General features: G+C 42.5%; 1 protein-coding gene across 1 annotated transcript in view; it reads right to left on the minus strand.

The window, feature by feature from the left end:
* The window catches only part of LOC125150393 (contactin-associated protein-like 3), a 192833-nt gene that overhangs the window by 152726 nt on the left and 17053 nt on the right, over window positions 1-23054 (minus strand). The window contains exon 2 of the mRNA XM_047830275.1: window positions 7361-7471. The gene's annotated coding sequence lies outside the window, so the exon portion shown is untranslated. The remainder of the gene's footprint in view (window positions 1-7360; window positions 7472-23054) is intronic.

Below are 23054 nucleotides of genomic sequence, written 5' to 3' on the forward strand. Positions count from 1 at the left end.
TGACCTGAGCTGAAGTCAGACACTTAACCAACTGAGCCACCCAGACGTCCCAAGCGTCCAGCTCTTGATTTCGGCTCAGGTCACGACCTCACGGTTCGTGGGTTGGAGCCCCACACTGGGCTCTGTGCTGACAGTGCAAAGCCTGCTTGGGATTCTCTCTCCCTCTCTCTCTCTCTCTCTCTGCCCTTCCCCCGCTCACATTCCTGCTCTCTCTCTCTCTCAAAATAAATAAATTTCTTAAAAAGGTATTGTTAAATAAATAACTTATATGAACCTCTCTGTGTATTATGAGTGATACAAAAAGTGAATTCATTCGAAAAGAGCCCAGACTAGAATTTTCTGGACAACTATTTTAGAATGTGATAAGCCCTTAGTAAGGCTGCCACACACCATGTGGGAAGTTGCCCCGTTTGTCACAGGCACTGCTGACTCTTGGAAAAGTGAAAACTCTCATGGCAAAATTATGGCCGCCGTGAGGCGCTTACTATGCAGATTATAAACACAACAAATAACTCTGAAAAGTTAAGTTGCTGTGTTTTTTCACTCTTTTTGTCCAGCAAATCCTGGTAGCCAGTGACCATTATACCACTGAGCCCCAGAGAAGCCAAGAGGGCAAAGAACAACTCAGAAAAATAGGAACGCCAATGCGTGAGGAGTTGGTGTGGGACAGGAAGAGAAGGTGGGAACCGGGGGCCTTGGAAAGAGCCAGAATGGAGGACGAGTGAAGGTGGCTGCACAAGGTGAGTCAGACATCTTTGCTCGGGAATGAAGCCCGTGGACCAAGAAAAGGGAGAGGAATAAGCAAAGAGCAGAGGACCGGCTTTGGCTTGGCTTCCGCTGGAATTCTGGGAGATGCGCTGGTAGGGGCCATGCAGTCACTAACTGTTTGCCAAACGTTGCCTGCTCTCTCCCTTCTGGGCATGTGGAGGACAGCAGTCCAGGCCCCTTGCAGGGGGGGCAAGGCTACATGACCAACTCTGGCCAACGAGCCGCGAGTGGAAGTGACAGGTCACTTCTGGGCCTAAGTTGCCAGGACAAAACCAGGCGGTGCTCTTTTCCCCTCGGCATGGTGACCCAGAATTCGCCATTGGCCATCAAAAGGGGACACAGAAGTTAAAATGAGAGTCCCGACTCGATCGTGTAACGTGTAATGGAGGGCTCAGGCCGGAAACCAGGTGAGACTCACGGTCAGATCTCAGGGAGCCCGGAAGTGACATGGGACGTATATTCCTCAAGGGACAGAGGACCCAGGGAGTGCGGCCTTGCCAAGAAAGCGCCACGAGGTATAACCACCATGGGCTTTGGGAGAGGATGCCAACTAACCCGCAGGGTTAAGAGCCAACAACCCACCCTCAGCAGACAGCAGAGGGAGTCCCTCTCACCATCCAGCTCCAGGAGGGCATGAGCCCATCCTCACCCAAACGTGGTCTTGAAAAGAGCAGGAAAAAATGCTCAGAAATCTGAGCATCTCCAGGAGACACTCACCCACCCATCAGAGGCCACTGAATCTGGAAGAGAGGGAGGACTCCCTCCTCCTAGGGTAATTCTATAATTTTGGGCTGCTTGGGAGAGAAAAGGACCAAAAACACCGCCTCCCTGAAGGTCACTGGCGACACTGGAAAACACTGGGTTTGTTCTGGTTTGTCTCATCAAGTACCATAGACTCCATGGCAGGAACCTGGGGACTCTGGAGCTTGAGGAGGGCTCCGGGAGGATCAGAGCAGCTCCGTGTGTGGTCCGTGTGACAACTCTACAGTAAGGTCAGCACACACCCTGCTGTTCGGGCTTCTCTTCCCACGTGCTGCCATCTTGCATTTTAGACAAGCTGTGATTTAATAAAGCTGCACAGCCATACAGACAGTGCTCATGGGCATATTTTGCATCAATGCTCTTATGTTTGGCCTGCCCACTGCACTCAGTATCCACAGTGCATCTGCAAAGTTATTTTGGGAAGGAGAGGAGAAGAGAGGAGGGGAGGGGAGGGGAGGAGAGGAGAGGAGGAAGGAAGGAGGAAGGGAGGGAGGGGAAAGAAAATAAATTGTGGTTTAAAAAGAGAATGCGCATGGGATGCTTGGGTGGCTCAGTCAGTTAAGCATCGACTTTGGCTCAGATCGTGATCTCACAGTTCATGGGTTGGAGCCCCACGTCAGGCTCTGTACTGACAGCTCAGAGCCTGGAGCCTGCTTTGGGTTTTGTGTCTCCCTTTCTCTCTGCCCCTCCCCAGCTTGTGCTCTGTCTCTCTCTCCGTCCCTCTCTGCCCCTCCCCTGCTCATACTCTCCCAATAACTAACTAAATAAATAAATAAACTTTAAAAAAAATTAAAAAGAGAATGTGTATTAGTCCTGCTAGGTCTAAAAACTTTTAAGGAGGACAGACAAACAGAATTCAGAATCTGGTGTCCAAGACCCTTCACTGCAATTGCTCAGTCTCTCATCTGGGAATACCGGCCAGTTCCATCAGCCTCCTGGCCTGTGAACAAAAGATAGGAATATACAGGAACTGCAATTTAATGAAAAAAAAAAAAAAACATGACAGAAAAGTTTACTATTATGAGATTTGCATCAAACATTTTTGAGGTAATATTTTGATGCATGTCGGGAGTTGACACATTTTCACTTTACTTACTCTTTCAATTTTTAAAAACATTTCTTTGTTAAAAACCAATGACTTTTACATCATGTCCCGTGTAGAATATTGCAGAGTTCAAGTAATCGGAGTCCCCATGTTATAAGAAAGCGTATCTAAGCACTTTCCCTAATGTAGTCAGTTTTCTTTATCTTGCTAAAACCTACAGTATAAACTTGTACTTGTCACTCAACTTCATTACCAAGAAATAAATATTGTAAATCTGAGAACAGTTTCTGAAATCCTCAGCCATGAATTGTATTGGCATCATTAGACAAAAATCTTTCCTGACTCTGCCCAGTAATGCAGTCTGCATTTTATGGGCTCAATGTCTCCATATGGGAAAGATGGAAAACTCAAAGAGAAAAGAAAACACCTAGTCAGTTCAGTTTTCCCCCATTTATTTTCTGTGTGCAACAATTAACGTGGTATCCTGAAATGCCATTTTTGAGAAAGTTGTTTATTTTTTTTATTTTTTAATGTTTACTTATTTTTGAGAGAGACAGAGTGCAAACAGGGGAAGGGCACAGAGAGAGGGAGACACGGAATCGGAAGCAGGCTCCAGGCTCCGAGCTGTCAGCACAGACCCTGACACGGGGCTCGAATTCACAGACTGCGAGATCATGACCTGAGCCGAAGTCGGACACTTAACCAACGGAGCTACCCAGGTTCCCCTAAGTTTATTTTTTTTAATGCTTATTTATTTTGAGAGAGAGAAAAAGAGAACAAGTGGGGGAGGGGCAGAGAGAGAGGGAGGGAGAGACAGAGTCCCAGGCAGGTCCCACACCACATTGTCAGCATGAAGCCTGACACAGGGCTCGATCTCACAAAGTGTGAGATCATGACCTGAGCTGAAATCAAGAGTTGGGTGCTTAACTGACCAGGTGCCACAATAAAGTTAAGTTTAAAGCACTCTCACTGCATTGTCACCAATGACGTGACTTGCCGCATTAAAACCCATGATGTTCAGCATCCGGGTGAGGAACAGAGCAGCTCGTCTGTCTCAAAGTGAGTGTTCATGCAAGCATTTGAGGGGAACACACAGGGAGGACAGCGCGTGTGCATGTTTCTTCCTAGTCAATTTCAAATAGCTTCCGGCAAGACCACGCATCTCACCATCACGCCTGCACTTACAGATCACATGACTGAAAAGAACATGGTGTCCAGAGCTGGAAAACAGCCTCTGCAGTGCTACTGAGCCAGCTGGAGGAAGGGTCACCCGGAGTAACAATAATTGGAAAAACACAGAAGGCTATTTCACAAGCAAAATGCAGAGTACAAGTCCAGCATGGCTTACTAGAACATAGTTGGCGGGGAGGGGCTGTTTTTGTTAATTAACTTTTGTCTGCATGAACTTGGGAGTACAAAGAGTCTTTAGGAGATTTTTGAGAAGACAGATATGAAGTCAAGCATGTTCTTATTTATATTATACAGCCAGATTCCTGCAGTCTTGATTTTGCATAAGAAATATTAGATAACTTGTAATTTTAGGAAATATTCAATTTAATATTGATGGAAACAAAATCAGCCAATATGAACGATCCAACCCAATTTTCAAGGACTTTACACTTTTATCTAATGGCATCAATTTTCTGGAGCAGGTACATGAATAAATGTATGTGTCTATGATTTACTTCTTAAAATCTATCAGTTTTGAAATATTACACATTCAGGCACATGGGGATGCTAACTTTTCGGCAATTTATGTTCCTTTGTATAAAACAGTAGCGTGCATTGCATCAGTGTGGGCATTTTGTGCAATGTATCATCGGGAACCCAACTCCGGACATCATAATGGGAACTTTAAAGGAACCCGAATAGAGATTTCAAAAATAAATTACAGGAGCACTTAGTCTTATGTTGAGAGATGATACTAACTCAGCATTATCTCCACAATGACTGGCACTTCCATTAGAGAACTCGCAAGAAAACACGGAAAAACATGTGGTTACGTAGGAGTCAGGAGTCATGGCTTTCTGAGCCCCTTAAACCCCGCTCTCCCCTTTGACTTGCAGATATATATTCTTACTACTCTATGCAGTGATCAGCTATATACAAAATTCCCGGAAGAGGCCATGATATTTCAGATATTTCTAATTTTTCATACAAAGTCGTAAAAGCTCAATGACTTCTATGCAAAATAAGAAACTAGGAAGGTAAGAAAGACCACCTTCTTTAAAACCTCCAAGTCCCACAACACAGACCAAGGAAACTAGTCATACAATCAGGTAGTCTAACAAGATCTTCGTCAGCAGACCACGCACAGAAGTTTCAAAAAAGCTAAAACTACTATGTATGAAGAATCATCATCATCATTATAATCATCCACATTTTATACAATTCACATTTTGCATCATAATACCCTAAACTGAAGTGAACCAACACGTTCTCCAGCATTTACAAAGGCAAAGGAGATGGCAGGAAAGAATCTGGGATGCTGGCTTTTAACAGAAAATATATACAGATAATCCTTCCGAAGGAATATTGATTGATAAACTGTGTATCTCGGTCTCATTTTAGGAATGCGTATGAAATCAGATGGTAAAATGAAGGAACAGTCAGTGAAATGTGCATTGTGTACAATCAGAGTAGCAACAACCTCGTCAGTTGATTGCCACTCTCTTAAAAAAATTAAATTTGCAAAGAGAGTGGTCTGAACATAATAAATAAGCTTTATACTTACCATTTTATAAAGGCTGCTTATCATATGCTGTTATTAACTTCTTAATTAAATGTAGTAGAAATAAATTCATCTCAAACATCAGGATTTTCCCTTCTAATGTTTATAAACTTCCCAGTGTCACCATACTGACAGCACAAGAGGCCTGAATCATAAAGATATTCTGTCCGTGCAAATCAGAAACACAATACACAGGCCCATTGGGATTCTTTAAACTAATTAAATATGGTGCTTATTTAGTTTTGACAGTCTTTGGGCAACCACTGGAAAGTTTAGATGTTGAGCTGGCTATTAGAGTAACCACCAGACCAAAAATAGTAAATTTGATCATTTATTTTTTTAATGTTTATTTATTTATTTTGAGAGAGAGAGAGAGAGGACATGCGCGAGCCCAAGAAGGGGAGGGGCAGAGAGGGGGAGAGAAAATGTCAAGCAGGCCCCATGCCGTCAGCACAGGACCCGACCCGACTCGGGGCTCAGACTCACTAACAGTGAGATCATGACCTGAGCCGACATCAAGGGTTGGACACTTAACCAACTGTGCCACCCAGGTGCCTCTGATCATTTAATTATTAATTGGAACCTAGCTTCAAATGAGAAGATATTTTTACTGGAATGCTAAAAATTATCATGAATGATGCTTTGTAATTATCTGGAGGAATAAATATCTGGCCAGAAATGCTTCTTCATAGTAAACGGCCATGAAGGTGGTCGTCGGGTCAACAGCGGGCATGCTCTCCCACCCTAAACTCACCAGAAGTCTTCATTGTGTCCTTACTCCGCCCTTCCAGTCTATTTGGCCACTTACTGGGTTCCCACACTTGATTTTTAAGGACATAATAAAATTCAAGCTATACTTAAACTATGATCTTAGAAATACCAAAGGAAGGGAGAAAAATACTCAGTTCCTTAGTAATACCTGCAGACTTTACATTTATAAGGGACACGGTTAATTTAAAATTTTACTTTCTGGGGCGCCTGGGTGGCTCAGTCGGTTAAACGTCTGACTTCGGCTCAGGTCATGATCTCACGGTCCGTGAGTTCGAGCCCCGCGTTGGGCTCTGTGCTGACAGCTCAGAGCCTGGAGCCTGTTTCATATTCTGTGTCTCCCTCTCTCTCTGACCCTCCCCCATTCATGCTCTGTCTCTCTCTGTCTCAAAAATAAACGTTTAAAAAATATTTTTTTTAAATAAAATAAAATTTTACTTTCTGAATTAATCTCACCAAAAAATGCATCTATCCCTTTACTTTTAGGTAATCTCTACACCCAACATGGGAGCTCAAACTCATGACCCCAAGATCAAGAGTCACACACTCTTCTGACTGAGCTAGCCAGGTGCCCCTAATCTATCCCTTGAAAAGGTAGTAAAATATTTGATTTTTAAGTGTGCTTATTAACTTATTTAATCCACTGAACTAGTATTTGTGCAAAAGATAAAAAGTAATGTAATCAGTGACACTCAAGAAGCAAGAGTGAATGAATGCATCTCCAAAAAAGAAAGCCATCAGCTCCCTTCCCACCGATAGGAAGGGAATCTGTTTTCAACAGGAGCTGTCACCCAGGTACCTGCCAGGCCACGTCCTGGGACGGAACCGTTTCCCCATCACGATCCCATGGCAGCTTCACATCGCACGGATGCCAGGCAGTGGCTTGTTAAGTGTTCTGCAGTGCCTGTGACATTGGCTCATTCACTCGTTTTAGTTACTCATGAGAAGCATACTTGACTAGTCACCCATCCGGAGTGTTCTAAAACTAAAAAGGGATGATAAAATAGGAAATAGTCTAGAGCCTCCAATAATTCCCTTCTGATTTGAACCTCACTTACAATCATTTGCTGGCAACCAACAGGGAAGGGAGATGTCAAAACAAACAAAAGAGATTAATACTAAAGAAGGAGGGAGCTAGCAAAATGATAACATGTTGAACCTGCTTCCTCATTTTCATTAAACTGCAATACAATTACTTTTTGAACCGCAAGAATGAATATTAACGAAGAATAATTATTCTGAGGCAGAATCATGATGGATTAGCAACAAGACGGCATCAGACTCACCATCTCTGCGATTAAGACTTGCAAACCCAGGGCCGTGGCTGCTGGACAGCTCCGAGGAGCTGCTGAAGGACGCTCGAGGCAAGGTGGATGCCAGCGGGGCGTCACAGCTATCTGTGCGGAAAATACCAAGTTCAAGTTAACCCACTGCTTGAGGCTGTTCTGTCTTCTTCTCTGCTTCCCTCTCTTCTTCCCTCCCACCCTTGCTCCTGTCCTTCCTTCTTTCTTTTCTTTTTAGTTGACAGGCTAAGAAAATGAGAGAACCTGCAGCAAACAAACATCAGCCTTAAGCAGAAACGTGTTAGTAAATGTACAACCACGGTCTCTTAAAGCAAATAAAAGCCCTGATTGGGGACCTTGGCCATTTTCCGTGGTGTAAAGATTCCCATGGTGGCCACTTCGAAGCTGTCAATGTGACATCATCAATCATGGAATTGGAAAGAGGTTCACACATGTCACGTCATTAGATAGTATTTCCACCATATGCAAATACAAGATACAGAAACAACATCCAGCGCACAGATAAATAAATAGAAAAAGGCCATGAAATTAAGTAATTAAGCTGTGTGTTTGGAAAATTTACCTTTGTTTTTACCATGATTTACTTAATTGTAACTTCCTATCATTTCATCTTTAATGACGGCTGTATTTTAACAGCTGACTTAACAAAATTCATGAGAAGTTAGTGATTGGCTCTTGCTAGCTGCTAAAAGTTGGCTCCAGCCCACTGCCCCTCAATGGGGAACTATTAGAATTTCCTTTAAAATCAAAAAGAAGATTTTAATAGGCATCACCACTTCTGTTGAATGCTTCTCTGAAAGGCCTATCAGTACATAAGAGAACATTTAAAAATTAAAAGCACAGAATTGGGAAAAAACAAAAAAAGGAACTGTCATCACTTCCAGATGATATGATTGTGCAGGTAGAAAATCCAAAAGTAACTGACTAGCTTAATAGCCCGATTTCATTTTAAACTCAATCTAGGGTTAGAAAATAAATTAACCAGAATATCAAATAATAACAAAACACATAAAGTTTTATCTAAGAATGAATCTTCCAAAACTGAAAAACATTTATGGGGATTATTATAACAACTGTATTGAAAGACATTACATAAAATACAGACTCCAGTCGTCGCCAACAGGAAGACAGTATTTTTAAAGGATCAGTCGTCCCCAGGTTGATCTAAGGATTCATTACAAGTCCAATGAAAAGCCTAAGAGGGCTTTTCAGACACACTGAATCAAGGAACCCTGCCTGACCTGGTTCATAACATGGAATACAAATAGGATTTAAGAAGCCTATAAAGACAAATAGAAAACAAAAAACAAAAACGACACCTTCATTTTCATTAACCTCTAGCTAAAATTCAGCATTGTCTTTAATCGTGAATACAGGCAAATCACAATGTTTTCAGTAGTGCCCACAAATTTGTTACCATCCTAAGTTACAGACATTTTTATGGCAGTCATTGTTGTCACGGCTATCTAGAAATATTATTTATGATTCTCATTACTTCAAAATAGCAATATTCAACTCACCACCGGATTTTGTTATTTAATGTGCTAATAACTAAGGAGACTTATTATATTACAATTTCTAATTTATTGATATCAGCATTTCACTATAATTAGCTTTCTTCCCAATCATATATATATATATATATATATATATATGTATACACACACACACACACACACACACACACACACACATATGGGTGTGCACACTGGAAGCACAAAGCTGTTGAGTTATTACCGGGGCATCATTAATATTTCAGAAAATTCCAGAGGAGGGGGGTTGTCTACAGTTCACAGTCAACAGTGCTAACTTGAGTGTTAGCCTAGAACTTTCTCAGGGGATGCCAGCACGTTGAGCAGACCAGGCCCGCATTATTCTGCCGGTACGTAAAGAGGTCCCGGGGGCCTCGCCACTACCTTGAAGGTTGAGAGCAAGACAGGATTATTTCCACTAACGTCGGTCTTGGGAAGCCTGCTCTTTTCCCAGCCTTGGCCGCCACACAGATTCCTTCGAGAGTCTTTCCCGATGCTGCCCCGTCAGCCCCCTCCACTCACACCACTGTCATCTCACTATTTACAGTCTCCCCTTAAGCTGGAAACCTAATGAGAACTTAGCATAGATTTTGGAGCCAGACTTGGGTGGGGCTGGCATTGGCCAGGCTGCCTACTCTTCCGGTGGCACTCACCCTTTCCTAAGCCTCAGTTTTCTCATCAGTTCAATGGGAATAACTGTGCAGATAGCGCATAATTATACCATGGGGAGTCAACTCTCCCAGCAGTACAGCAAGGAGTCACTTAACTGTCAATGGGGAGTCACACACTAAGAAGACCGCTATGAGCGTTAAAAGTATTTGCTTTTATTATTCTAACTATCATAAAACAAGTCAGCGCTTCGTAAGTTCCTTCAAAATATTCTAGAAGGACACTTTCGTGTATATGTGGAAGGCAATGTTCAAAGTTCCAAACCATATTGTCATTTTTTTATTCGTTCCTCAAAGAAGACATAAGAAGCTTGGTCTTTAAAAAAAAACAAAAAAAAGTAATAGCTTTTGTGATGTAATCCTTCCTTTGGAATAACAATTTATAAAATTTATTTTAAAACTGTCTTTAGTCTAACTCAGAGGCTTCTAAAGACGGTGTTCCAATTTACTCCAACAGAGTAAATCTTGAGAATATGTGTGGTCTAAAACAAGGTGGTCACATCCTATGAGGCACCTGGAGAGGAGAGGTTGTGGATTTGGACAGTGTTTTCCAAGCATTCGGTGTGTTTCTCACTGAATTACATCCACGCAAGGTAAAGCCTCAGGAGTCATCCCAAACCTCCAGTAACTGCGGTTTTCAATCTGAAATGTCTCTATTTTCTACTAAGATTCCTGGAGCAAAAAAGTGTCAAGACCCAATTTCATTTTCTTTTTCTGGCATCATGAAAAGACATTCGAAACCCACTAAATGAATATCATGCTTACGAATAATCTGATGAATACTATTTCTGTCCAAAAAAACAGAAGATCCCTGAAATGTTTCAAAGCTACAAGAATTATTCACAAATTATGGCTTTTAACAAGTGAAATGGCAAAACAACTTTAAAGAATCACTACTTATCACTTAGGGGGAGAAGCAACTTGAGTACAAATAATGAGCTTATGAGAATTAACATATGAAAATAGACAGAGAATATTACAGTTAAAGAAGCTAAAGTAATTTTATTTCCCTTCATAATAACCACTCATAGTCATAAGAAGGATTCTATGCAATAATCTTAATTTTGAAATGCATTCATCCGTCAGTGGTCCAAATGTACTCAAGGTTACGTTCTCAGAGAAGCTTAAGGATGCTAACAGAAAGGCGATGATCCATTGTCATGTGTTTTAGAGGAAAAAAAATAAACACACCACAATTGTTCATGATTTATGTATGACTCAGATCAGAGTGCTAGGGACATCCTTGTGTGCATTCTGATATAACAAATTCATATTTATGGAATGCTCAAACCTGGTCTCAGTAGTTGTCCCTATTACAATGCCATTTTAATCAAAAGCCTATTGTTTGTCTCACCAACAGAACAGCCTTAGACTGAAATTATAAAACAATTATTTCAGCTTCCGTTTTTCAAACTCGTATCTTTTTTTTTTCCAGATGAAATCTTAGAAATCTGGAACTTCCCGCAACTGGGGAACATAGCCAATCTGAGTGTGAAGAGTGGGGGAGGGGCAGAGAGAGAGGGAGACACAGAATCCCAAGCAGGCTCCAGGCTCTGAGCTGTCAGCACAGAGCCCGACACGGGGCTCGAACTCACAAGCCTTGAGATCATGACCTGGAGCCGAAGTCGGATGATTAACCGACTGAGCCCCCCAGGCACCCAGATGCATTACCTTTTGGACAAGATTAACAATTCCTCAACACAGAAAATTCATGGTTGCTGGCTGCTTGTTTTTCGGACTTGAACATATCATAACGGACTCTGGTCCCTGGAATGGACAAGAGAGCGAGTCACAAAGTCCCCTGGAGCTGGACTTCTGGCCCTACTTGCCCTTCCCAAGTGGGCAGCTTGAATCAAGGCCCAGATGCACACAATGCCACGCCCCTTGGCCACTGGACCAGCAAGAACATTTGGACTCAGTAGAGCCTGGTGATACCTGGGAATCTCTCTCTGTCAAGAGGACTAAGACCTGGAGCCGGTCTGTCACTCCAATATCCACCATTCCTGGTGGCCCATCGAGGCCTCTGAGAACTTTGGGAACATCTAGGGCCACCTTCCTGCCCTTCCCGAGGTATATGCTTACAAAGTCCCAATCCATGCAGATTCCCAATCAATGTCTTCACTACTTTGGACCACAGTACTGAACAAATGTTCTGGGGCATGGGCCCGTTTCCAACCTTCAGAGACATACACCGTGGACAGGAGGTAATGACCCCCCAGAATCTGTAGGACATTCCAAGTTTGTAAGCATGGCATACGGGATGCTCTAGTGACCCCTGAATAATTCTCCACCCCATCTCACCCACCCCTACCCTCACTTGCCCCTGAAAATGTGTGCTGCTGTGTGCTCAGACCTGCAACTACCCCATGTGGGTCTCTACTTGGCAATAGCAACTGGGCATTCCATGAGCTTGGACAACTGCACCAGTCTGTGCTGGTTACCTGCGTGACCCTCATGGCCCAGCCTGTTAGAAATTCAGGTGGAGAAAAGCAGAGGTGATTTCAGATTTCTCGTCTGCTCCAATAAGTTACACATTCCAATAATAGAATATAGTTGTATCTCTGGGAGAACAAAGTCAGAAAGGGCACATTATTCCAAGTTCCTGGCTACTTTATTTAATAATTGCACACCTGTCCATTAGTACAGTCCAAAGTGAAACACTTTTGTTTTTACTTCTAGGCTTCCTCTCTTATCATAACGTATGTCATGAATTATCTCAAAGATTTGGTTTATGTTCACTGTATTGAATCACAGCTGTTGAATGAATACATCGAGATCCAGATGTTGCCTATGAAATTACTCCTCAGCAATGAAGGATTCGCTGTTTATTGTAAATCAAATAGTAACACTACAAAAACAACTTGCCATTAATTTTAGTGATGCGATATAGCAAATTAATATCCATTAACTGCACCTATTATTAGGTATGAATGTGAAATAATCATTGTTCTTACGATTAAATTATACCTCATGTTCCCTCCAGCTGACTGAATTCATACCGGTAGTGTTTCCTCTTTTAGATCAAAGCATTTGTAAAATGCCTTATATGTTTTTGAGAAAATTTTAAATTACAAAATACTATATTCCAAATTCTGAAATCCAAATGGTAGGTAAGATGTAGCTGGGCAGATATTTGCTAATCAAAGGAGCTTCCGGGGCGCCAAGGTGGGCTCAGTTGGTTAAGCTTCCGACTTCGGCTCAGGTCATGATCTCACACGTTGTGAGTTCGAGCCCCATGTCGGGCTCTGAGCTGACAGCTCAGAGCCTGGAACCTGCTTCCAATTCTGTGTCTCCCTCTCTCTCTGCCCCTCCCCCACGCATGCTCTGTTTCTCAAAAATGAATAAATGTTAAAAAAATTTTTTTTAAAAAAGAAGTTTCCTGCCTACTGATCTGACTTTAAACTTCCAGAAAATCTGTAACTCAAATACACAAAATCACCTTTGAAAAAGTCTTCTTGTTAGAACACAAATCAATAAAATTAAAAATAGGAAATCAGTGGAGAAAATCAACAAAACCAAAAGTTGGCTCTTTGAAAAGATCAGTAAAAGATTCTAGCCAAGCTGGCTTAAAAAAGAGAAAGAGAGAAGACAAAAATTATCAGTATCAGAAACGAAAGACAGAACATCACTACAGATCCCATGGACATTAAATGGCTAATAAAGAAGTAATACGGACAACTCTTTGCCCACAAATTTGATAATCTAGATGATATGTGAGGGTTGATGGGGGGTGGGAGGGAGGGGAGGGGAGGTGATGGGTATTGAAGAGTGTGTCTTTTGGGATGAGCACTGGGTGTTGTATGGAAACAAATTTGATAATAAATTTCATATATTAAAAAAATAAAAACAAAACAAAATTAAAAAAGATAATCTAGATGATATGGACTCCTTATAAGATATAATCTGCCAAATTCACACAAGAAGGAAGACAATCTGTATGGGCCTATATCTATCAGAGAATTTGAATCTATAATTAATAACCTTCCAAAGCAGAAAGTACCAGGTCTAAATGGCTTCAGTGGTAAATTCTACCAAACGTTTAAGGAAAAAATTTTATCAATTCTCTACAAATTCTTTCAGAAGACAGAAGCAGAGGGAATACTTTCTAATTCATTTTATGACAACTGAATTACCATGGTACCGAAGCCAATCATTGATTTTACAAGAAAAGAAACCTATAGACCAATATCTCTCATAAATATAGATGCAAAATCCTCAACAAAACATTAGCAAACTGAATCCAACAATGTATAAAGAGAATTATATACCGTGAACAGGTGGAATTTATCCCAGGTATACAAGACTGATCCAACAACATTCAAAAAGCAATTAATCTAACCCACCACATCAACAAGCTAAACAAGAAAAATCAGTCATTTAAACAGATGCACAAAAAAAGTATTTGACAAAATCCAACACCTATTCATAGTAAAAACTCTTAAACTAGGAACAGAGGGGAACTTCCTCAACTTGAAAAAGGATATCTACAAAAAACCTACTGTGAAATCATACTTGATGGTGACAAACTTAAAACTTTCCCACTAAGATCGGTAACGAGACAAGGACGTCCCATTCTTTTTCAAAATCCTACCGGAAGTCTTAATTGATGCAATGAAACAAGAAGAGGAAATAAAAGGGATACAGATTGGGAAGAAAGAAATCTGTCGTCGTTCACAAATGACACGATCATCTATGTAGAAAATTCCAAAGAATTGACAAAAAAAACAACAACCCTGAAACTAATAAGCCAAGAGGATATAAAGTTAACACAGAAATATCAAATAGGTTTCTATATACCATTAATGAATAAGTTGAATTTAAAATAAAAACACACCATTTACATTAACGCCCGCCCAAAATTATGGAATACTTGGGCATAAATCTAACAAAATATGTACAAGATGTATATGAGAAGAACTATAAACACGGATGCATAAAATCAAAAAAAGACTAACTAAATGGAGAGATATTCCATACTCCAGAATAGGAAGACTCAATACTGTTAGGATGTCAGTTCTTCCAATTTGGTCTATCAACCAAGGCAGTCTCAATCAAAATCCCCGCGAGTTACTTTGTGGCTGTCAACAAAGCGATTCTAAAGTTTACGTGGAGAGAAAAAACAACCCAGAATAGCCAACACAAGGTTAAAGTTGGAGGACTGACACCACTCGGCTTCAAGACTTACTACAAAGCCACGGCGATCAAGATGATGCGTTATTGGCAAAAGAACTTGACAAACAGATCAGTGGAACAGAACAGGGCCCAGAAGCAGACCCACACAATACAGCCGCCTTATCTTTCAAAGGAGAAAAAGGCAACACAATGGAGAAAAGAGTCTTTTCTTTTTTTTTTTTTGAAAGAATTAGATTAGCACTTTATTTTTTTATATTAAATATAATTTATGGTCAAACTGGTTTCCATACAACACCCAGTGCTCATCCCAACAGCTGCCCTCCTCAATGCCCATCACCCACTTTCCCCTCTCCCCCAACCCCCCCCCCCACCAACCCTCAGTTTGTTTTCAGTATTTAAGAGTCTCTTATGGTTTGCCTCCTTCCCTCTCTGTAACTCTTTTCCCCCTTCCGCTCCCCCATGGTCTTCTGTTAAGTTTCAGGATCCACACATGAGTGAAAAAATATGGTATCTGTCTTTCTCTGCCTGGCTTATTTCACTCAGCATAATACCCTCCAGTTCTATCCACGTTGCCACAAATGGCCAGATTTCATTCTTTCTCACTGCCAAGTAGTATTCCATTCTCTATATAAACCACATCTTCTTTTTCCATTCGTCAATTGATGGACATTTAGGCTCTTTCCATAATTTGGCTATTGTTGAAAGCGCTGCTCTAAACATTGGGGTACAAGTGCCCCTATGCATCAGCCCTCCTGTATCCCTTGGGTCAATTCCTAGCAGTGCTATTGCTGGGTCATAGGGTAGATCTATTTTTAATTTTTTGAGGGACCTCCACACTGTTTTCCAGAGCGGCTGCACCAGTTTGCATTCCCACCAACGGCGCAAGAGGGTTCCCGTTTCTCCACACCCGTTCCAGCATCTATAGTCTCCTGATTTGTTCATGTAAGCCACTCTGACCGGCATGAGGTGGTATTTGAAAAAGATACATCTGACAAAGAACTGTTGTCCAAAATACAAAAAAAAACTCTTAAACTCAACAATTAAAACAAAAACAAAAACAAAAAAACTCCATCTCCAAGATGGTCCAACGACTTCCAGGCACCTCCACAAAGAAGATACGCAGATGTCAGATAAACATATAACAAGAGACTCAACACGATATGTCATCAGGGAAATGGAAATTAAAACAATGATATGCCAACATGCACCCATCAGAATGGCCAACACCTGGAACACTGCCAACAGAAAATGCTGGCAAGGGTGTAGACCAAGAGGAACTCTCATCCACTGCCGGTGGGAATGCAAAATGGCACAGTCTTCTTGGAAGGACAATTTGGCACGTTCTTACACAACAACTAAATATACTCCCGCCATGCATCCCAACAAGTGTACTCCTTGATATGTGCCCAAAGGAGTTGAAAACTTAATGTCCACACAAAAACACGCACACGTGATTTACAGCGGCTTGATTCGCTGATTGCCAACACTTGGAAGCAAACGCAATATCCTTCAGTAGGTGAATGGATAAAACAAAAAACCTCTGGGTGCCACAACCAGGTAATGGAGTATTTTCAGCAATAAAGAGAAATGAGCTGCCAAGCCATGAAAAAAACATGGAGGAACCTTAAATGCCTATTTCTAAGTGAAAGAAGCCAGTGTGAAGAGGCTACATCCAGGTTGACTTCAACTCGACGACATTTTGGAGGAAGCAAAATTATGGAGACGGGAAAGAGGTCAGCAGTTGTCAGTGTTCAGGAAGTGGTCACCGGATTTTGTGTGACACAGCGATGAGGGGTGTGTGACATTACACATTTGGCAAATGCTGCAGAATACACACCAAGAGTGAACCCGAACTTGGGTGAACTTTAGGTGGTAATGACGTACCAACCCCAGAGCATCAGTTTGAATAAATGAACCCCTCTGATAGCGGCTGTTGATAACGAGGGAGGCTGTGCATGTGCGGGGGGGAAAGGGGGAGATATGGGAAATCTCTGTACCTGCTGCTTAATTTTGCTGTGAACAGAAAACTGCTCTAAAAACTAGTGTCCATTAGACAACGAAGGCTTTCTTTGTATCAACAGCTGAGAATTCACTTAAGAATCCAAGGCTGTGATTCAAATAAGTTCCCTGAAGAGGGACATAAATGCTTCATCCTTACGCTGATTTTGTTCCAGCTCTCTGTCAAGAAGGCCCTTTGTGAAATTCAGCTCTGGCACTTGGCCCGGCAACCGAAAGGATCAAGTCTATTCCTTCCTGGCTTTAAAAGCACGCACCGCTGCGTGAGTTCCGAACCTCAGAGGAATCACGGCTCTGGAGAGAGAACTTTTCAGTTTCCTCTCCGATTTCCCTGCTTCCGCGCCCTAAAGGAGCCGAGAATTTGGACCTGTTTGAAAGGCAAAATCTTAACAATCCCAATTATTATCCGCCAAGGCCCCTGAAAACTGACATTCAGCAAAAGGCACCAATGACAACTGTGGTTCTAAAAATTACACCTGGTGCCATTTTCATGAATCACCCTGTTCTCGTACGGGGTCAGCAGGTTTTGTAGAGAACCGGTATTTGTCTTTATTTCCTCAGCTTCCAGCACCGTGCCTGCCACGTGGTCAATGTGTGCTGAATTAAATCGGCCATGAGTTGGAGAAACACTTCCTTATTTAAAAAAATTTTTCTAATCTTTATTTATTTTTGAGAGAGAGAGAGAGAGAGAGAGACAAAGCGTAAGCAGGGGAGGGGCAGAGAGAGAGGGAGACCCAGAATACAAGGCAGGTTGCAGGCTCCGAGCTGTCAGCACAGAGCCCGACGCGGGGCTCGAACTCCCGAACCACAAGATCAGGACCTGAACTGAAGCCGGACACTTAACCCACCGAGCCACCCAGGCGTCCCGAGAAAAACTTTCTTGAGTCTCCGCATCTAAGCCCTGGTTCCTCTCCGACGCATACTGAGCTTGCAACACTGAGGCAGCCAAATTCGTCCTGAGAGACAGAGCATGCGTTTCCTTGCGGGGTGTGGGACAGGCGTGTCACAGAGGGACGCAGGCAAACACGAGGAGGGGAGAGGGGTCCCCACCAGCCTGTGGAGATAGCGCAGGAAGGATTCGTTGCAGGAGACATTCTAGCTCCTGCTTAGACACGGCGTGTCAGTGCGAGTCAGTAACTCGCCACACCCAGGTATCTTTCAGGAAGAAATTCCAGAATGGAAAGAACATCCCTGAATTAGAAGAAAGTGACATCTCTTGATGGGTCAAGATCATATGATTTTGTGCAATACAATTCGGGCAGGGGCGGGGGGAGGGGAACGGGCAGAGCAATTAGTCTCTCGTACACTGATGCCCACGAGACCTGTCTTCATATGTGAAATTACATGGCTCCCCGACAGGACCCCCAGAGACACAGAGGTGCTCTGGCTACAAGGTGGCAGGGGTCCCACGCGGTGCTTGCTGGGGCTTCTCCCAGACCCCAGGCAGGACCCACTAATCCCTTACACATCAGTGAGCAAGTCACCGAACTAGAACATCAGTGAAAAGCACCCGGGACATTTTAAACATTGGCATTCTCAGGGGCACGTGGGGGGCTCAACCCGTTGAGCATCCAACTCCTGATGTCATGGTCTCATGGTTCACGAGTTCGAGCTCCACATCGGGCTCTGCACCAACAGCGTGGACCCTGCTTGGAATTCTCTCTCCCTTCTCCCTCTGTCCCACCCTCACCCCTGCTTTCTCTCTCTCCAAAAATAAATAAATAAACTTAAAAAATAAAAATAAAACATTGGGCCACCTGGGTGGCTCAGTCACTTAAGCGTCCAACTTTGGCTCAGGTCACGATCTCGAGGTTCACAAGTTCGAGCCCCGTGTCGGGCTCCGTGCTGACAGCTCGGAGCCTGGAGCCTGCTCGGGATTCTGTGTCCCTTCTCTCTCTCTGCCCCTTCCCCGTTCGTGCTTTGCGTGTGTGTGTCTCTCTCTCTCTCAAAAATAAATACTTAAAAATAAGTAAGTAAATAAATAAAATACAATAACAAAAATAAAAAATTAAAAAACCGGGCATTCCCCATGCCCCACCCCGGGAAACTCTTGATGTAGTGAGTTTTGAGCCCCACCAAAGCAGGGTATTTCAGATACAACCGATGGTATTTGTGTCCTCAAGGCAGACACAAATCTTCCCCTGCTCTTCAGAGGAGGAAACTCACACCATCTCTGCTGTGCAAGAAAGCCTCCCTTGCAGGGACGGCGTCTCTACGTGGCCACCTGTTTGCCCATGAACGGCCCTGGCATCCGTGTCCTGTTCGGCGGGTAGCGTTTGAACCAGGATGGGCGAGCGGGCAGCACAGAAGACACCGTCTCAAAAGTCTGAAACCCTATCGAGCTACTGCCCGGAAAGACGCACGTGAGAAACAAAGCTGTAGGCTCGTGTGGGCATTGATTTTGCCCTAAATGTTTAGGTTGAAAAGATTTTAGCTTGCCCACAGCTCATTAGCTAGAGAACCAACCGTTCGCACGTCAATCTGAAACAGCCGGGTCAAGGGGCAGAGTCTGATGGCCCACAAACTATCCTCACCTTGTTAAAATGGTCACAGGGCAATCCGGGGTGCCTTGATTCTCAATATTCTTAATATTTCTGTTTGCGCATTGCTCCCGTGAATTACCAAAGCATTGTAATTGTCACAAGATCACACAGCTTCATTCTATAAACGCTGCTTCTAGAGGAACTGCTTCCTAGAGCAAATGCCTAATAAACATTTCTTGAGTGAGGAGTGATTTCTTTTGAAACGCTGGGCAAACTTTGTAAAGTTTCTCAATTTTCTCCACTGAACATTGGAAGCACAAGTTTTTTAAATTTTTTAATGTTTATTTTTGAGAGAGAGAGAGAGAGAGAGAGAGAGCAAGCACAGGCAGGGGACGGGCAGAGAGAGAGAGAGACACAGAATCCGAAGCAGGCTCCAGGCTCCGAGCTGTCAGCGCAGAGCCCGATGCGGGGCTCGAACTCATAAACCATGAGATCATGACCTGAGCCGAAGTCAGACACTCAACTGACTGAGCCACCCAGGCACCTTCAAAATTATTTAATTCCCTGAGACTACATGATTATAAAACAATTGAAAACTTTTGCATGAGTTTTTTAAACTTAACAAAATGTAACCAAAAATCCTAAAAACGTGCTATCATATTTGATCCATAAATATTGTAACAAATAGTTGGATTTTTAGGACAAGACTTAGGTTACATGAGAACTTTTTATACTATCTTGGAAAGAATATTTGGTGTTTGGGCATTTTCACTGCAAAGGATTTAAAACAATACAAACAAAATAACTAACATATTCCCAAGCTAAAGGCTCACTGCTTTATAAGAATGAGAAACAGGATACACGCCATTGTAAAGAAATATGTATTTCCTGGGATGCCCGGGTGGCGACCGACTTCGGCTCAGGTCACGGTTCGTGAGTTCGAGCCCCGCATCAGGCTCTGTGCTGACAGCTCAGAGCCTGGAGCCTGCTTGGGACTCTGCGTCTCCCTCTCTTTCTGCCCCTTCCCTGCTCGTGTTCTGTCTCTCTGTCTCTGAAAAATAAACATTAAATAAACAAGTAAGTATGTATTTTGTGCTTGAAATAACCAACTGGGAAGTTCAAAACGCTGGTGTGACCTCAGGTGAAAGTCTGGTCACAAGCTTTGTTTTGTAATATGGATACACTTGCCTTTTCTACCCATCCTCCCTCCCTCCCTCCTCTGCTCCTTCCTCGGCTTCCTCCTCCCTTCTTCTTTCCCCTCAGAGACTTAACAAAGGACAGTTGTTCAAAAGGGGTTTGCAGGTGATGGAAGGAAGTACAGTCAATGCATCCCAAGCACGGGTGTTTGTACATCATTCCTCCACAAAATACCGTTTCTCCCATTTTGTTGGGGGGGCGGGGGGCAGGGAGCACAGGACAGTAATTTCTTTGCAGAGTTCCAAGAATGTATACAAAATATATGGTGGGGGGGAGAAAGAAAGGTTTTGATATTATGGAATTAGATGCGGTATGGAATTCAGACGATACTTAAAGTTTTAATACAATTCACTCACTGTTAAATATTTTGTGGTTTAAATCTACCGAGGTTCTAGTATATTACAGCATTGCTGTTTAATGTAATGTTTACCCAGAAATTATTTAAATGTAAATAGTAACAGTTCGCTGGAAACTTGGGTCTCTGCCAAAAAAATTTCCATAAAACAATCATTTGCTTTAATTGTTCATGTTTATTCAAAACTAGAGGCCACTGCTGTTACACGAGTGGAAAATCCAATCATTTTTAGGGAGCACGCATGCGCGGGCGTGTTGCGTGCACCTACATACCCATAAAACTGAGATTACTACCGAATAAAGCCCTACATTCTCAGATATCTCATTAGATACACTTATAAACATAATATATCTACTTGGTGTTATTTTCACAGGGTACAACTAAACATTTCTTTAAAAAATGTACCCAAAGAGGGTGGGTTTTTCTACTAACCTTCCAGGCTGTGCTGATACATATATAGCACTCGTGTCAAAAAGGAGGGGAAATGTTTTAACTCAGGAGCGAGCAGAAATTTAAAATTCACAGCATGCGCTGAATTATACCATGTATAGACACTGCCTTTTCTTTTATAAACCTGACTCTTCTCTCTCTACCATGTAAAGCATTATATAAAACCACACAACCTAAAATTAGTTTATACAAGACACAAATCTGCTAACCCTCAGGGAACGCCAGATTTTAACAGCAAAATGCATGATAAAGTCTAATATTTTGTTCTCTTCTAAAAGATGAGACATAGCTCGAGACTTCAATCGCCCACAGAAAAATGTCCCAGTAACTTATCACCAATAATAATTGCTGAAACCAGTCTACCGGTAAGGTGTGACGAGCATGAATTAAATTGTGCCACCCAGACCCGCCAGTGCTACCAATTGTCGTTTTTACAACTGTCACTGAAACTCTGCCAGCAGGGCATAAGGAAAGGAGATTAGGGGCGCCTGGGGGGCTCAGCCGGTTGAGCGTCCAACTTCGGCTCAGGTCACGATCTCATGGTTCGTGAGTTCGAGCCTCGCGTCGGGCTCTGTGCTGACAGCTCAGGGCCTGCTTAGGATTCTCTCTCCTTCTCTGCCCCTCCCCTGACTCTCTCTCTCTCTCTCTCTCTCTCTCTCTCTCTCTCTTTCTCTCTCTCTCCCTCTCTCTCAAATTAAATAACTAAACTTTGAAAAGAAAAGGAAAAGAGATTAGATGAAACCCTCCACATACTTAAATGACCCCACTCACCCATTCTCAACATAAACACATTTCCTTTGTTTAATGAAGAATACTCTCGATATCAGATAAGAGACAAATGAATGAATAAAAGCATACGATCGTAGCAAAACATGAAGCAGAAAACACGACTTTTTCCTAAAGAGGCACGTCGGCTTCGGGACGTTGAACGGCATGCGTAATATCACATTTAATTCATTTTCCACTGATTATCCTTTATTTTAACGCAACACTTTTTTTTTTTTCAACGTTTATTTATTTTTGGGACAGAGAGAGACAGAGCATGAACGGGGGAGGGGCAGAGAGAGAGGGAGACACAGAATCGGAAACAGGCTCCAGGCTCTGAGCCATCAGCCCAGAGCCCGACGCAGGGCTCGAACTCACGGAAAGCGAGATCGTGACCTGGCTGAAGTCGGACGCTTAACCGACTGCGCCACCCAGGCGCCCCTTAACGCAACACTTTTTGAACAACATCCAGGGCTAAATTTTACTTATTTCCCAAAGAAGATTAGTAAGAGTTTACTCTCCCTTGTCATGCTCCCCACTCATGTCTTACGGCGTTTTACGTAACAGTTCGACCGCAAATTTCTAGCATAAAAGTTATTTTCCCTCCTAGCTTATATTTCTCTCTGCCCTTCCTTTCCTTTCCTTCCTGATTACTGCTCCACAGCAAGCAAACTGTCATTCCCTTATAGCAAATCAGTTCACGTCATTCTCTTCGGTGGCCAAACCCGGGACCGTGTTTCCCTGTTTTTCCACTTCCGCTATTTTCATTTGACAATTTCCACTGTTGTCCTCCATTTATCTAACTCAGCACCACATGGGCTTCTGTAATCGAGATGCATTATTTCTTTTCCATTTTGGGAAATTTTCGTTTACTTTTATGTTAACAACACCTTGAAATCGGTTGAAATTGGCTTTTTGGTCAAATAAAAAAGTATATATTTTATATGTAGTTGAAACTGTGAATAATACTGGCCGATGTAAAATAAGCCCATAAAAATAAAACCTGGAATTACTTTATTCAAATCTCTAATTTTTTTTAATGTTTATTTATTTTTGAGAGACAGAGAGACAGAGAGT

Source organism: Prionailurus viverrinus, chromosome D4 (genome assembly GCF_022837055.1).
Source record: "Prionailurus viverrinus isolate Anna chromosome D4, UM_Priviv_1.0, whole genome shotgun sequence".
NCBI lineage: Eukaryota > Metazoa > Chordata > Mammalia > Carnivora > Felidae > Prionailurus > Prionailurus viverrinus.